Source organism: Uranotaenia lowii, chromosome 1 (assembly GCF_029784155.1).
Source record: "Uranotaenia lowii strain MFRU-FL chromosome 1, ASM2978415v1, whole genome shotgun sequence".
NCBI lineage: Eukaryota > Metazoa > Arthropoda > Insecta > Diptera > Culicidae > Uranotaenia > Uranotaenia lowii.
This window is the reverse complement of record NC_073691.1, coordinates 81,902,618-81,918,809: the sequence shown is the minus strand read 5'-3', so window position 1 is coordinate 81,918,809 and position 16,192 is coordinate 81,902,618. Positions and strand designations below refer to the sequence as shown.

The window sequence follows — 16,192 nt, the reverse complement described above, 5'->3', positions numbered from 1 at the left end:
TACGGACATGATGGTCGAATTCACCGAACCAATCACAGATCGCATTCCACTTAGTCGAAGGTAGGTATAAGTTCCAAAAGCCAGGTATGGGTCAGCAACAACAAAGATTCATCCCCCCATTCGGCGAAAATCTCAACAATAGAGCTCTGCCAGAAGATAGAACCCAGAACGATTTGCATAGCACGTAAACCAATTACGACTCGGCGCCTTTAGTAGGTACAAGTATGTTGTTTGAATGGAATGGCATGACCAAACCAGACCACCCCGGGTGGGACAGATTTCTCCAAATTGAGGAAGGAAGCAGTTTGTCGTCGTTGTTTTGTTCCGAGCGAGCGGTTGGCTTTATGGTTGAGAAGAGGACTTTTCGGACCAACGACAATCCAGGGCTGCGTCGTTTGTTTTGTTGTATTTTGATAGGCCCTTGGTAGACATTCGCCTTGGCAGGTATGTTAAAATGTCGCATTCGTGAGCCGAAATTCAGAACCGGAATAAACAGGAAATTAAACCCAGTGTCGCTAACTGAAAAATTGTCTACGTTAAGTAGTTAAATCGTTAACTCGGACAAAGTAAACGATCGTGTAAGAGTTCAGAATAACATTTAAACATAACGAATTACAAATCTACAAACATCTTATTGCACTATTGGAACTTATCGGTTTGAAAATTTGTTCAAATCTCAGTAATAAATGCTAGAATTTCAAAATCTTTTAATTTTTGTGATTGAATGACATTGCTTTCAGTTGACATTATTGTTCAATTGAATTTGACGTTGTAAAATTATGTTTTAACAAACATTTGTGTATAATTGTTACTACGATGCCCAAGTTATTTATAATTTTAGAAATTCTTGTCCACAAACCTCATAGTCAGTGCTATGAGTTTCAGTAGGAAGCTTTAGAAGCATAGTAGCTCGTTTATAGATGGGTCGGAGAGATCTATGCATCGTTGACTAACATACAGTTGCGTTAAAAAATGAAATCACGTGAAGCTGCCCACTCTCTTCCAAATTTGACAAGCAGTCATTTCTCCCTAGGTTGATATTTTGTTCATGAAATTTTCACACAATCTAGTTAAACTGTTCCATACAAACATCCGCCAAATTAAATTAAATCGTCTGTTGGGCGATAAAGGGTAATGCGGTCAAAACTTGGTCAAAGGAAAACGCGTGTGAATCGGTAAAAACGTTTATTTAAAAAATCAAATTGAATTTCTTTTCCAAGTTTAATTAGTATGAAATTCAGGAAAAATATTCAGTTAGGCTTCCGCTTTTCCAAATCCGAATTTCCGGGCCTTACGCTTAACCCCAGCCGTCAGATTTTGTACAGCTACCTTGTCCACCTTCTTCGCCGCAGAAAGCCAGTTTGCCTTGAACTGCTGCTCGTCCATAGCAGTTTTTTTGGTCTTCTTAAGGTTCCGCTTGACAATAGCCCAGTATTTCTCAATTGGGCGGAGCTCTGGCGTGTTGGGAGGGTTCTTGTCATTGGGAACCACCTGCACGTTGTTGGCGGCGTACCACTCCATGGCCTTTTTATTGTAATGGCAAGATGCCAAATCCGGCCAAAATAGTACGGAACAACCGTGTTTCTTCAGGAAAGGCAGCAGACGTTTATTCAAACACTCTTTCACGTAAATTTCTTGGTTGACAGTCCCGGAAGCTATGAAAATGCTGCTTTTCAAGCCACAGGTACAGATGGCTTGCCAAACAAGATATTTCTTCGCGAACATTGACAGTTTCATGTGCTTGAAAATATCTGCTACCTTTCCCCTTCCTTTTGCCGTATAAAACAATTGTCCCGGAAGCTTCTTGTAGTCGGCTTTGACGTAGGTTTCGTCGTCCATTACCACGCAGTCAAACTTCGTCAGCATCGTCGTGTACAGCCTCGCGCTTTGGCCGTCGTATTTTGTTTATCGTCGCTATTGGAGTCACTACCTTCTTGTGTCGCGATTTGGAGTCACTACCTTCTTGTAAGTCGATAGTCCGGCACGTTTGTTGGCTCGATGCACGGTTGTAGACGATACACCCAGCTTATTTGCGGCATCTCGGAGAGAGAGGTTTTGTCATCTCAGCGGCTTCCGGTTCTCGATTTCCCCCCGATCCAGACTTCCTGGCTGTCGACAAACGTTCTTCAAACGCTTGAATTACATTTGTAACGGTGGATTTGGCAACTTTTAGCGATTTTGCCAGCTTTGCGTGCGAATAGCTCGGATTTTCGCGATGCGCGAGCAAAATTTTGATACGCTGCTCTTCTTCCTTGGACGGCATTTTGACAACTGAAGAGTGAATTTCAAAATCAAAATAGGAGCATTATTCTACACACACACCTTCAAAATGAGGGGTGTTCAGGTTTTTTAAATGCAAAATTGAAAGAAATACGTCAAGTTGATATTGACCAAATTTTGACCGTATCACCCTTGCAACGGGAGGCAGTTGGGGCGTGGGAGTAATCGGGGTGCTAAGCGGATGATTTATATGCGCCACTCCGAAGAGATCATCCTCCTGTTTGATGCTTGCCCGGCTAAGAGACCCATCAATAGGGTGGGTATATTATGTATGGCCCTTGATTACCAATCACCCACCGTTCCTCGACCTGTTGACCCTCAAACAAAATCCCCGAACAAATTCGCAGGAAAACAACCTGGATAATAGATAAGTTCTTCGGTTGGCTACTAAAAACACGAACTTACTAAGAGAAAGATTCTCAAATAAAATCTTCACTGGGCCCACTTTCCCCGACCAAAATTCCCCAGATTTGCTTAGGAGGTTAGAAAAGGGGCTGAAAACGACGAGTGAAAAGAACGGAAGTCAACCCAGACTTCCAGTAAAAGCGGAAACCGAAAAAAACGTGACCTTTAACATCAAAATAAAAGCTACATCAACTTCGTTTAAAATAGGTCTTCTATTAGCCAAAAATAGGATTGTGTTAGTGGGGTTTTACAAATTCATTTTTCCGAATTTTTCTAGCTGCCTTACATTTTCCTTCGGGGCATTTTTCCCCCTAACTTCTCAACGCTCGCAAGCGCTGCCTGGCTTACTTTTTCCCTCAGAAATCTATCTTAGATGGAGTGAGTGCATTTGCTTCAGCTTTAATTCAATTGGCCATGTGTGGAATTTTTCCTAGGAAATTCCTGAGTGCGATATTAGGGTTTTATTCTGGGTGGTGGATGTAATTAATTACCCATCGGATATGCTCGAGCAATTTATCTATCAGTTCGGAAGTGCTGCCGTAGCGTGGCTCTTACAAAAAAAGAAAACGTTTCTGCCAAGACTCGAACTCACAACCTTGGGGGTACACGTCAAAATCAACATGCACGCCCGAACCAACTGAGCTGTCGAGGTAGGGTTGGTGAGTGCGTCAAAATGCTGTTCTGTATGGGACAAGGGGACGGTAATTTTTAAAGTACTCACTCGTATCGATTGGGGGCTCAAACCTGTTTTCCACCGGAAGCGGAAAAGTCTCCGGAAAATCGCCGTGCGTCGTCTGCGGGATGCCACTCGTTGAACTTAATGGAATAGTTGCCGCCTCGCGTATGCCGTTTCGCCAATCTGCGGTGTCTTCTGTTGGCCGAAACGTACCACGTGATGGAAATAAGTTGCGGTTGACGATCGCTCGGTGCGTTGTGTACACTTTCCCTGGCTGGATGCTAACGGGTTGCAGGTGGATCGGCTCCTCCGAGAATCTGTTCGAGAAATTGGTTCTCATATCCAAACGCACTTATATATTTGAATAAATTTCAATCAATTACCCTTTTCCAAGTTATTATCGCACTCGTAAAACAATATGCACTATTTTGCACTCGGAGGGAAAAAACTGAGGGAAAAAAAATATAACTTTTAAAAGATTGTTCGAGACCACGTTTAATTTTTATTGTAGTACCTTTGTGTACTAAGTAACGCGCGAACACAAATTTTTGCCGATCCGGCCTACTTCACAGTCCAAAGAAAAGTGGACGAGAAAAAGCATTAGCCCTCAGAACAAAAAAAGTTATTGGTTTTCGTAACCGGAACTTCGTAATTATTAGCGAACTGATAATCACGAAGTTCTCCGAAGAAAATTTCTTCTTATCAAGACCTTTTCATCTCATCCGAGGTTTTGATCTCCGATCTCGGGTCTAAGTTCGGGTGGAGCGAAATCAACAACCCCGGTTACCGCTACATTCATACTAGTCTAGAGATGGGGTTAATAACCGGACGCATATCAACCAGCTGGTGACGACAGGCTTCATAAAAATCAAACGCAAAACAATTACTCCAGTTGCAATCATATCTCATTTAAATAAGGGGATTCCTTCGTGACGTCATATCTGGAGTGCTCTTGGGCGGTGGGGTTCGACGTCATTGAGTGCCTCGATTAAAGAGCACTCTCGTGAGTTCCAGTTACTGATGGGAGTCTGGGAGTACTATCCCTGAGTGGCTACGGGTTTGAAGCCAGAGAATGCTCTGGGAAGTAGCATTCTAAAAATAACTTTTAGGGGTGCACAAGCAAAAATAACAAAATATCGATACTGTTACACCCTTTAATGAACCTCATTTTCTACCCGGCACCATTATTGATCACGTTAATCGATTTTGACCATACTTGGCAACCTGTGGCTCGCGAACCGCATGCGGCTCTTTAGTTAACTGCGCTAATATTGTATATATTTTCGAATAAAATATTTATAAAATCGTGCTAAAGAGATATTTGAGACTTGTGACCTGGCTTACAGGTTTTCATAGGTCCAGAAGAGAATTTTAAAATTGCATCCACTGTAAGAACAAGTGGAATGGACCAAATAGAAAAATAGCATTTCTTGAAGCCCAATTTCACATTTTTTTGCTATTTACTGTTTTTGGAGCGTCAGCATAAAGATCCAGAACTAGTTTTCCATTAACCGTAAATGCAAAGAATAACTGTTGTTTAAAAACAACAAAATTTAATTTATCATCAGTTTATTTATTTCCAAAACGTTTGTATATCTTTTGTTCAATCGAGCACAAACATAGGAAAATAAAAGTTTATTATTTATAAATAATTAGATCTTAGACAGCCTCTATTTTGTTATCAAACAACGTAACCCTCATAAAATTTTATACTGTGGATGGTTTTTTCATGAATTGAAGTCAGTTTTTTTCATAAAACAAACTTCCACATGAGGCCCTTGGAGCCAAAGGGGTATATGTAAGTGCATAAAAGCAGATTTCGAGAAAAAAGCACTTAAAGTTCGTTATGTTCCAATAAATTCCATTGATATTTTTTATGAATTTTTTCAATGAGTTTGATCTTCTTTAATAAAAACAAATCATTTGACATCATTTTTGAGAAAAACAACGTCTATTTGACGTTAATTGAGACGACACATGTTTTTTTTTATTTTTGCATGTATACCCCTTTGGCTCCAAACACATGCACTTATACCCTTTTGCCACCAAATAAATTCACTTATACCCCTTTGCCACCAACAAATTTCCATTTTCAGGTTCTTTTGTCTTGTTGATTTGATTCTGAAAACATAGGGATCTTATTAAGTAAAACTCAAATAATTTATAAACATATTCATTTTATACTGTTATCATGGGTAATGTACCCTGGTACAGTTAATCGAGAGATTTCATGTCTAAAGATCAACCTTGTCTTGTCAGTTGTAGTAATTCTCTACAAACAACAATTTTTCATCAGGACAATTATAAGAATAATTAGTAAAAGGTATTTTTCTATGAATTTTTAATCGCTGCATATTTCCTGCGCCTTTTCCTGATAAATTGTTCATTGAAAAATGAACATCTGCTAATTATGAGTTGATGTTTAACAGTACATTCACGACTAACTTCAACGTTAACCCAATCATCTCATACAAATTAATATTGAGCCTAGCCCGAAATTTGTGGCATGCTCTATGTAATTATGAAGAGAAATCAGGAATTTATAATTCTTTTACTGGAGCTAGAATAGAAAAAAAATACAGAATTTGATATTATTTTGTTCACTAGAACTATCACTAAATGCAATAAAATGATTAACTGTTGATGGTGAATTTTCAAACATGATTTACTTTTCAAATGCAAATTAAATTTCACTCTTTTTTTATTTTTTCGTCCCGATGATAAAAACACTTCTTAAAAACACACAGGAAATGACATTTGGGTTGGTGGCAGAGGGGTATAAGTGCTGCACTTATACCCCTTTGGCTCCAGTGAAATAAAATTATGATTAAAATAGCATATGATGTTTAACAGTCAAGGATTCGTTCTTGATGGTTATCTCGATTTTTTCCATTTTGTCACTTATACCCCTTTGGCTCCATGGGCCTCACATAAAATCAACTTTTGCTATATAAGGCTATGATCATTTAGTATCCGGCCAGTTACAAACGCTTGTATTTTAAAAACTATTCATTTGATCGAAAAACTTTCTATGGAGGAATTGAAGGTGTTAATATGACATTTAATATAAAAATATAAAAAAAATATTTATCAATGATTTCAAGAAATAATCTTACTTTTTCAAAAAATCTCTTTTTTATCTTTGCACACTTGTGTCAGTCATGTATTGATCTATTATTTTTACCACAGAAGTAAAAACTTTGCAAAATCATGATATTTTACCCAAACTCACCTGGAAAAAGCAATTGGGATCTAGTTGGAACCTTTTCATGAGTAGGCATCTCGAGAAATTTGACCTCTTAAATCCGGTTTTAACATAAATTTCTTCGTCCATCAGAACACATCTGTCGCATTGCTTAAAAAACCGGTTGCACATATTGCAATCTAAGGAACTGTTCACTATTAGTTATTTACTTGGTGTCTACTAGTCAGACAACACTTTTTGACTGACGGAAATGGATTAATTGCATTATTTAAGGGGTCTGCATTCAGTTATCCCCAATAACCATAGACTTTTTACCATATTTAAGATCAAAGGTTCCATTCCGATGCTTGATTTTAACTTCGTGTGGATTCTAGAGTGGCTCCTTATACTTCTTAACCATTCGGTCCAAAAAAGAATCAGAAGAAAATCAACAGTTTATGAGTTTTCAAGTCAACAATAAAGAATTTTCGAGGCGCAAAATGCGCAAAAGGCGCTAATTTGTGCAAAATTATTTTTACCATGTCTTTTTGCATCGTAAATATCCCGAACACACATTAACTTAAAAATCTGGCAAAAATAGGCAAGATAGTCCTTTTCATAACCAACAAAACGCTGCTAAAGTTTTGCATATCAGAGCTCTAATAACGTAGTTATCACCGAAATAAAGTGCCCGGATACTAAATGATCATAGCCTTATTTGTGAACTTTAGCTGAAAATTTGAAATTTCGTTACCTAACAACCTTATAGGTTGGCGATCTCTTGATATTTGAAAGCAGACTTGTGAATCTGAATTTAAATATTAGTTTCGAATCTAAAAACGAAACAAATATTCAGGACGGTTTCTTATATTCTTATTTCCAAATTCTGAAAATTATCATTCAAATTTTGAAAATGCATATGCATGAACCAAATTTTGTATGAAATGCAAAACAATACTTGTACGAGTATTTCTAAACATTATCTATCTATTGAAAATTTTCAATGATCACTCGATTTTCAAATCAATAATCTTAAACTAGATACAGAATCCAAAATATGAAAACAGAAATCCAATTATGGTTTTGATAGTAAGGGTTTTTTTTTATTATCTGACGGGTTTGCGCCGGGGGTCTTCAAATTTTCTCCAAAATTGAAAATTTGGTTCATTTTTGCGACTTAAAAACACATGTATTTTTTTCAGATTTCTAACATTTTTATTTTTTGAGTTAGCTTCGGTTAGATTTTTTTGTCAATAAAAAATAACCATTTTTCAAAGCTACATAACTCTGTTATTTTTCAACGGAAATTATAAAATAGCACATCAAAATGCATTGAAATTTTATCAGCTTTCCAAATAAAATAGTTGAAAAAAAAAATAAAGACCTTCAATATGAAAAGTTGTAAATAAACTTTAAATGGCGTTTTAAAGTACCGTCTGCACCACCGAATATTTTGCAAAAAATACCATTGAATAGCTCAATTTATGATGCAACTTTCATCTGAAGACACCAAAGTGGGCCATCAACTCCTTGAAGAGTTATGAAAGAAATAATGACAACAAATCTCTTTTTTTGCATCGGAAACAAACAATGCACACTGGTATAGAACATCAATCTAGCGGAACTAAATTTATAGCGCCCAGGGATGAAAAAATAGACTTTTGATGTCTTCGACAACATTGCATAATTTTATAAAGCGCATACTTTGAAATAAAATATAGAGTCGAAGGGTCCACCAATAGCGAGATAAAAATGCTAACTTTTTTGTTAAGCATTTCAGAGCTTTGGTTTATCTTAATAAAATACATAACTTTGCTGAACAAGTCAAAGTTCTACAATTTTATTCTAAGGAGTTACAATGAAATTAAAAATAAAACCTTGAACAGTTTTTTAAATCTGAAACGTTGTAGGTAAGGCAAAACCATTTTCAGTCTTCGAAACAAAGTTGAACTAAGTTAAGATCTACAATCTTCTAGTACATTATGATGTGTTTTGAAATTGCTGAAGCGCTGTAGAAAGCATTTAGTGTAATATATTAACGATTTTCAAAGAAAAGTTTATCAAATTGCGCAAATTTTCGCACCATCAACCAATGTGGATTTTATTTTTGGTGTTAAGATAGGTTGCCATCCGTCCCGCAAAAGTGGGACATGTCCCGCTTTTTTGTCGAATGTCCCGCTGTCCCGCTTTTTCCTCAAAATTTTCCGCTTTTTTTTCTTGGAAATCTTTTACAAAGTTCACTAACTTACTCTATAAAAAATCAAATTTTACACAGAAAAGCTTTCAAAAACTTTGTTTACCTAAAAAAAAGGCAGCATTTTTCATATTTCGTATAACACAATACTGAATAACTCTATTGTCCTGCATCTGATTCAGTCAACTGTCTTGGAACACGTTAAACCAATGCAATGTGAATAACTTTGTTATGAAGACAATGTTGTTTAGGTTGCTTCCAGAAGATTATAGATCCTTATTTTTCGCCGGATTCTAATTTAACTGCTTTCTATTGTACACCACCTTTTCAGACTCAATTTTCTAATGTACATAATGATGGAAATTCTCTTGAGTTTTCAAATTTTAAAAACAAATTTAAAATATATTGGTTGTTACACGATGGTTTTATAGGCGATATCAAATCCGCCGTTTACATGAAATATTTTCTCTCAAATAACGTGTTCATTCGAGAGAACTATGGAAATTAAAAGTTCTAATTGCAAAAATCAGGGAAAATAGAAGTCATGTGAGGAAAAAAAGCAGGGAAAAATCAATCCGCGTGAAAAAAAAACGTTAGTTTACTTTCTATGAACAACATTGGATGATGTTTGGTTTTACAATTAAACTATTTTAATTTTTTTTAAGGAAAAAATATTTTTATAAGAGTTTCTCAAATGTCCCGCTTTTTTCGGCTGTGTCCCGCTTTTTTCTGAAACGATCCGGCAAGCCTATGTTAAGAGGAATCATTACCATATAAAACTAGCGTGGAACTCGAATCAATTTTAAGATTCAAAATCTAGTATTTTGTTCACAAATATCACTTTTTTTAGACACTTTATTAGTTTCTTAGGTTATTTGATGCAATGAACTTGCAGAATTTGAGAATAAGATATAATTAGATGATTTAACCGGTTTTCCGTTTCGAATTTATCAATAGAATCTGTTCTAGTACATAATTATATAAATGATATCTGTAGCAACACGTGAAAGTTATTGAACTCCAAAAGTAAAGTAGCTTTCAGCTTTCAGTAGCTGGTGGCAGGCCATTTTTTGCTCTATTTAACGAAAAAAAAAACACTTTTGAGATAATAAATTTTCGTTGGATTACAAACTCAATTTGAGTAAAGGATCTATGACCATTTTGAAACCAGAGCTGCATCACCATTCTTTGTACAAATGAGCTAGGAAACTACTGCCTTAGCAATTGATAAACTAGCATTTGCAACTATTATGAAGGAGTTTTGTATCCTTTATGATCAAGAAAACTCGTTAAAACCGTCAAAATAGAGACTGCTCAATGTTACCCCAAAGCATCAAATTCTCAACAAAGACGGAATCAATTTGAAATCAAATTCAATGTAGTCTAATAAATTTATGTAGTCTAATAATTAACAGAAAAAAATAATCGGAAAATATTGAAAAAAAAGTGATTAATCTAACTAACCCCGTTTTACGGTAGCTATAAGTGTGCGGGCCTGCTCTGAAACCGTATTGCATTTTGTATAAAATATTATTACAACTAAGAAAAATCTTGATTCTGTTTACTAGTAATTTCTCGAACACTTTGCGGAAGAAACTGAGCAAAGAAATTGGTCGAGAGTTGTTGACATCTCTGGACCACCTGATTTGTTCATTGGGATTACTTTTGCCATTTTAAGGCAATTTGAAAAACATCCTGTTCCAATTATTGAGTTGAAAAATTACGCAAAAAATGAGAAAAAAGCAAGTTGTTCTTTTTGATAACACTTGTTGGCAAACAATCCGATCCATTTTTTTTTGTTTTTGAGGCTCAGTATTACCAATTTGACTTGATTTTCATCTGTTGGTTTAAGGAAGATTAAATTCCCTCCCTCGTTTACATTGGACAAAGCATCAAACTCAGGTTCATTTGATATTTCCTTGGCAAGGTCTGACCCAATTGAAGAGAAAAAGCTGTTTGATTTGTTATCAAGACAGTTTAAGGTATGGGCCTTCGGTAAGTAAAAAATTGTTGGAAGAATTGTTGGATCTCTCTAAATGTTGGTTTATAATTTTCCAAAGTTTAGAGTGCGTTGTGTTATTGAGTAATTTTTCAAAGTACAATCGTTTACACGTTCTCTTTTTAAGATACAGTTTTTTGTTGAAATGCTGAAGCATTTTTTTAGGTGAATTTCATTGGGATGTTTTTAACACGTTTCAAACAGTTGTTTTTCATGTTTATTAAAATCCATAGGTTGTACGACATCCATGGACAGTAACTAGCTTCCATGTTTATTTGTATGTTGATTGTATGTGGTTGAGATTTCTTGAATGCCCCTGTTTACATTGCCAGGGGCAAAGGTTCTAAGATAGTTCGAAAATAACTCATTAAGTTGATTCGTGATCTCTTTTGTCAAGACAGTTTTTTTCAAATTTTCCTTGAGTAATACGACATTCTCTAATATGACAAAGGGTGCTTAATCGGAATAGAGCACGGCACCCTTCCAAATAAACGAATTTCAAATCAAAATCTGATATGACCGTAAAACATATTCGGGCCGGGCGAATCCGGGTTATCTTTTCAAAATCCTGACATTATCCGGACATCTGATTTCAAAATATCGTATTTTAAGCTTTCAGGAGATTTTTTGTTTGCATGATTTTGCAAATATCCGGGCAATCTGGCAAGCTTTGTGTAGATTAGCTTAAAAATGTTAAAGTTGCCTTGATTCTGTATGTTGTATGTATGTATGTTGGATATCCACCATGGGTGCACGGATTCCCCGCAGTTTCTGCCTAAGTATGTGCTCACATGCATTCTTAAGATTATTAGTTTCGAAAAATCTCCAATGCAACATCCATGGCTTCATATAAACTGTTATGGATGAATGTATTGTGTTGATGTGGGTTTATTTTGGAAGAACGAGTCAATCAGGTGGGCTAGTTTACTTACAGATATTCCGGCATCCGTGTATATACCTGGCCAGCTAGCAACTGATTGAACATTCCTATTATATAGTCAGTTATAGAAGAAAACACATCTTACCTGTCGACCACTACTGGGATTCGAACCCAAAAATTTTCTTGCCGATACCGGGAATCGAACCCAGAACGCCTGGCATACCAAAACTATACTCGCGCCAGTCTATCCGCTAGACCACATTAGCGCTTGAAAAAAATATCATATTTTTTTTCGTCACACGAAAATGCCTCTAGCTCATTATAGTTACTGTTTGGAATTTACACGATCTAAGTTTTTTCGTCTCGAAAAAACTTTTCAACTGAATTCAATATAAGTGACACGCTCAAAATAAAGGCCCTTTTTCTAAACAACTCGTACTCAGTGAAATTTACCATCCCTGGCTTATGAGCTGCTGCTGCCGCTGAAAAATAGAACGCGACACATTTATCATTTCCTGCGGCTTAGCGAAACGGTTCCATCTTAGAGGACGGTTTTGTGTTCGGTCACAAACTGCTTCGCCAAACGATACACGTTTCATTTGAAATTGAGAAAGCACAAAACGGATGAATGCCGGCGGATGGTCTTAGTCATTGTGAAAAAAAAGTCGAAGGAACGGCAGTGATTCGCTCTCAGAATAAAAATCAGTTTGCATTTTTGCTAAGCCGATTTAAGGTCAGCCTTGAGAAATCCTTAAAATATTACTTTCTCAAACCGATATCCCATGAAATGATAATTTTGCGCCATAAATCAATCAAGTTAACAAAACTATGAGCTATTCATAGCCTACATTTGGGGGAAACCGATCACTTACAGGCAGGAATTTCTGAAAGGAAGGTAAACGTTTATCGAAAAACAAGCACGTCATAATGCCGTGACTCGGCACCATAAGACAGTAAAAAGCTCTTCTGCAGAGTGAGTGTTGGAATCTCCAGATTTGGACCGACAAAAGGGAATACCATATACATTCATATTTCCGAAGCATTTCCACCTGCCTCGGCCAAGAAGGAGGGTCAAATTTATGAGGTGCTAAAAGGGGCGGAAGATTCTATCAATCATTCGAGTTTATTTAAGTGCAGGTATTCTCTTACGACGAGCTAACGTAGGTATTTGAACGCATGCCGCCTTCAGCTAGATGCCCCGGATTCGATCTAATAAATTGCCTTTTCGTTTGTTAGATATTCCATTTCGATAAAAGAGTTTTTGTTATATTTATCTCATCAACTTCTGGCAAGGGTTTAGATAAAAAAAAACGACTCCAGGTTTCACATGTATTGTCAAACAATTTTAACACACTATTTTTCATCTTTTCTTTTCAGCGGATATTCATTCATCGTCTCCTGTGGATTATTGAAAGTAAGTACTTTTAACTTTAAAGGAATAAAAAATTCAGCAATGACGTTTGCAATATTTTTTCGCAGTTCACTCTTGTTACATCTATTTTTATATGCTTTTCGCATAGTATGTCAGCAACAAACGAAACTTCAAAGGATGTTCGAGATGTCCATAAACACGCGGCTTATTTGAATTTTGTGCGACAACCTGAAGAGGAAATATTGATGTTAAAACTTACACAAGCGTCGAAAGTACTTCACACAGGTGATATTGTCATACAGCTTCGCCTGTTCGCCCCTAGTTGATGGAACTATTTGACAAAGAACCGGGCGTAGGATCCAAAATGGGTCCCTCAGCCAGTATGAAGAGCGGCTTTTTTTCATTGGCCAATTTTGCAGAGGACGGACACCATGCATATTTACTGCTGCCCACAGCTGCAGCCCGGGGTAATTGCATTTTATAAAGTAAATGAATTGCTGCGTTTGAGCGAATTAATTCAGACAAACGTTGGATGGCTGGCAATAAACTTTCGTTCACGCTTTTACTCGTTTTAATCTCTTTGATGAAAGAGCGTTTCAGGATGCAGCCTTGTGATGGTTTTGTTTAACTTTTAAACAAACTGATGATGGTCGCACGGGAAAGACAATGGAAAGTTGATTAAAAACAGGCTTACGAAGCTTTCGTATCTCAGAGCTAGAGGAGATTACAGTGCTTGAAACTTGAATGAGCAAACAAGTGTCTACTAGGGTGGTCCGTAAAAAGGGATTCATCCCGTAATCAAATCCACGAGTTTGCCGCTACTTACGGTCATATGAGGAAGCAACCGTCATTAGCCGTCAATCAGCACCAGAAGCAATCGACCATGTGCTCGCATGGCTTAAATCTCGAGTCGATGGGTGCTGATTGGTGATAGAGAAACAACAGAGAGATCAATAGTGAGCAAAGAACACATGCGAGAAATACATGGAGTATCGATAGAAGATCCAAGGGCCGACCGACGGAACTCGAAATGAACGCATTCTGGGGCCTATTTGGTCCCGTTCACCGTGGTGTAATTTTCTAACGCGCCGTTGTACTAAAGCGGAAATTGCGGGTTCAAGTCCTGCCAGTGAGCCGTTGTTGTATCTTTTTTCGAGAAATTTATGATATTTATGGCATATGTTTTTTCTTACTTTGATATCTCATGTTTTTCTAATACTTCCCATCACCTTTGAAAATATGTGTTGAAAACGCAGGTTTCAGTGGTGGAATAGAGTTATCTTTATTCATGTTTGGTCACTAGATTACTATGAGGTCACTAGATTACAACTATATTAATTAGCGATAGCTAATTGTCACTTCCACATCTTATATTCCCTAACCGGGAAAGTACTCATTTCTCAATGAGTACTTTGATATTCTTACCCAGAATATCTGGCAACACTGTTGTGTTACCACGAACCCAATTTGTGTTGTCTCGCTTGACCGTGTGATGATGTAAACGTTTATACCGTGTTTACCATCATCAGCTGTCATCTTCAATCATCACCGCTATTGTTTCAATTGCGAATTGACTCAAAGCATGCGGAACCAAAACAAACTGTTTTGGTTCTGCTCGTGGGAGCAGAAGTTGCTGCTTGCTGCTACCAAAGAAAACCGTAAGTTTCAACACCTCCCCTCAATTCGCAGATTGAGAATGCTGAACAGCTTCACGTGCCTCGCCCTTGATAACGCCTTCGTGAACGCATCAGCTGGCTGATCCTCAGTAGAGATGTGTCTCAATGAAAGCTGACCACTTCTTATGATGTCTCTGATGAAAGCATACTTCACATCTAGGTGCTTCATCCGCTGATGAGTCCGCGCCTCTTCCAGATACTGGATGCAAGGGATGTTGTCTTCCATTAACTTGAAAGGAGTGCTAACCACACCCAATTCACCAAGGAAGTTTGTTAACCACAAACCTTCCTTGACCGCATGGCAAAGGGCTCCTATCTCAGCTTCGGTCGACGACAGACTGACCGTCTGCTGACATTTCGTTGACCACGAAATAAGATTTCCGAAGATCATGTAAGCGTAGCCTGATACAGATCTTCGATCATCGGAGTCGTTGGCAAAATCTGCATCAGCATATCCGATGAGTGGTTCCGATTTCGCGTTTCTGCGGAATACCAACGCCGTATCGGTCGTACCTCGAAGGTATCGCAGAATACGCTTCAGGCCTTGCCAGTGCCTATCCGCCGGGCTGGCCTGGTACTTGCTCAGTGCGCTAACTGCAGCACAGATATCTGGTCTCGAAGATGTCGCCAGATATTGTAGACAACCGATCAATTCTTTGAACGGTTGTTCGGTGACAACCTCACCAACGTTCAGCTTCGTCCAGCGAACGTTTGTGTCAAGCGGTGTGCTTACGGGTTTACAATCAGCCATACCGAATCGTTGCAGAACCTTCTCGACGTATCCTGATTGCGAAATCTCGATGATGCTATTCGGGAAGTCTCGCTTGATGGTCATCCCCAAGAAAGTCTTGACTTCCAGGAGATCCTTCATCTGGAATAGCCTTCCAAGCTCGGTCTTGATCCAGATAACCTCTGAAACGTCTTTTCCGGCAATCAGGAGTCATCCACGTACAGGATGAGGGTGAGTCCTCGCTTACAAGATCGGTAAACGCAGCAGTCACTCTTCAACGGATAGAAACCAAGCTTTCTTATCTCGTCGTCGAATCTCTGGTTCCAAGCACGACCCGCTTGCTTCAAGCCGTACAGGCTTTTCTGTAATCGAACGACCTTCGATTTGCCGACGTCATCGTTTGGCAACTGCATGAAGATAACCTCTTCTAAATTTCCATTCAGGAATGCAGTTTTGACGTCCATTTGATGAACGACCATGTCGTATTCGTTTGCCAACGCCAAAATGGTCCGAACGCTCTCCATCTTGGCTACCGGCGCATAGGTTTCCCAGTAGTCCAATCCTGGTCTTTGGGAACATCCTTTTGCGACCAATCGAGCCTTGTAGCGACCATCGGCCTTCACGGTAAACACCCACTTGGACAGGATAGGTTTCCTATGACCCGGGGGCAAGCTAATCGCTTCCCAAGTCTTGTTCTCCATCAGGGCTGTCATCTCCTCGTCGATGGCGACCTTCCAGGAATCCCAATCGTCCCGGCGCTTCAGCTCAGTGATGTTCTGAGGTAGCTCCTCATCAA

The 16,192-nt window shown here is 38.2% G+C and overlaps 1 pseudogene; it reads left to right on the top strand.

The window, feature by feature from the left end:
* Positions 1-16,192, top strand: part of LOC129749479 (THO complex subunit 2-like) — a 244,233-nt pseudogene that overhangs the window by 144,814 nt on the left and 83,227 nt on the right.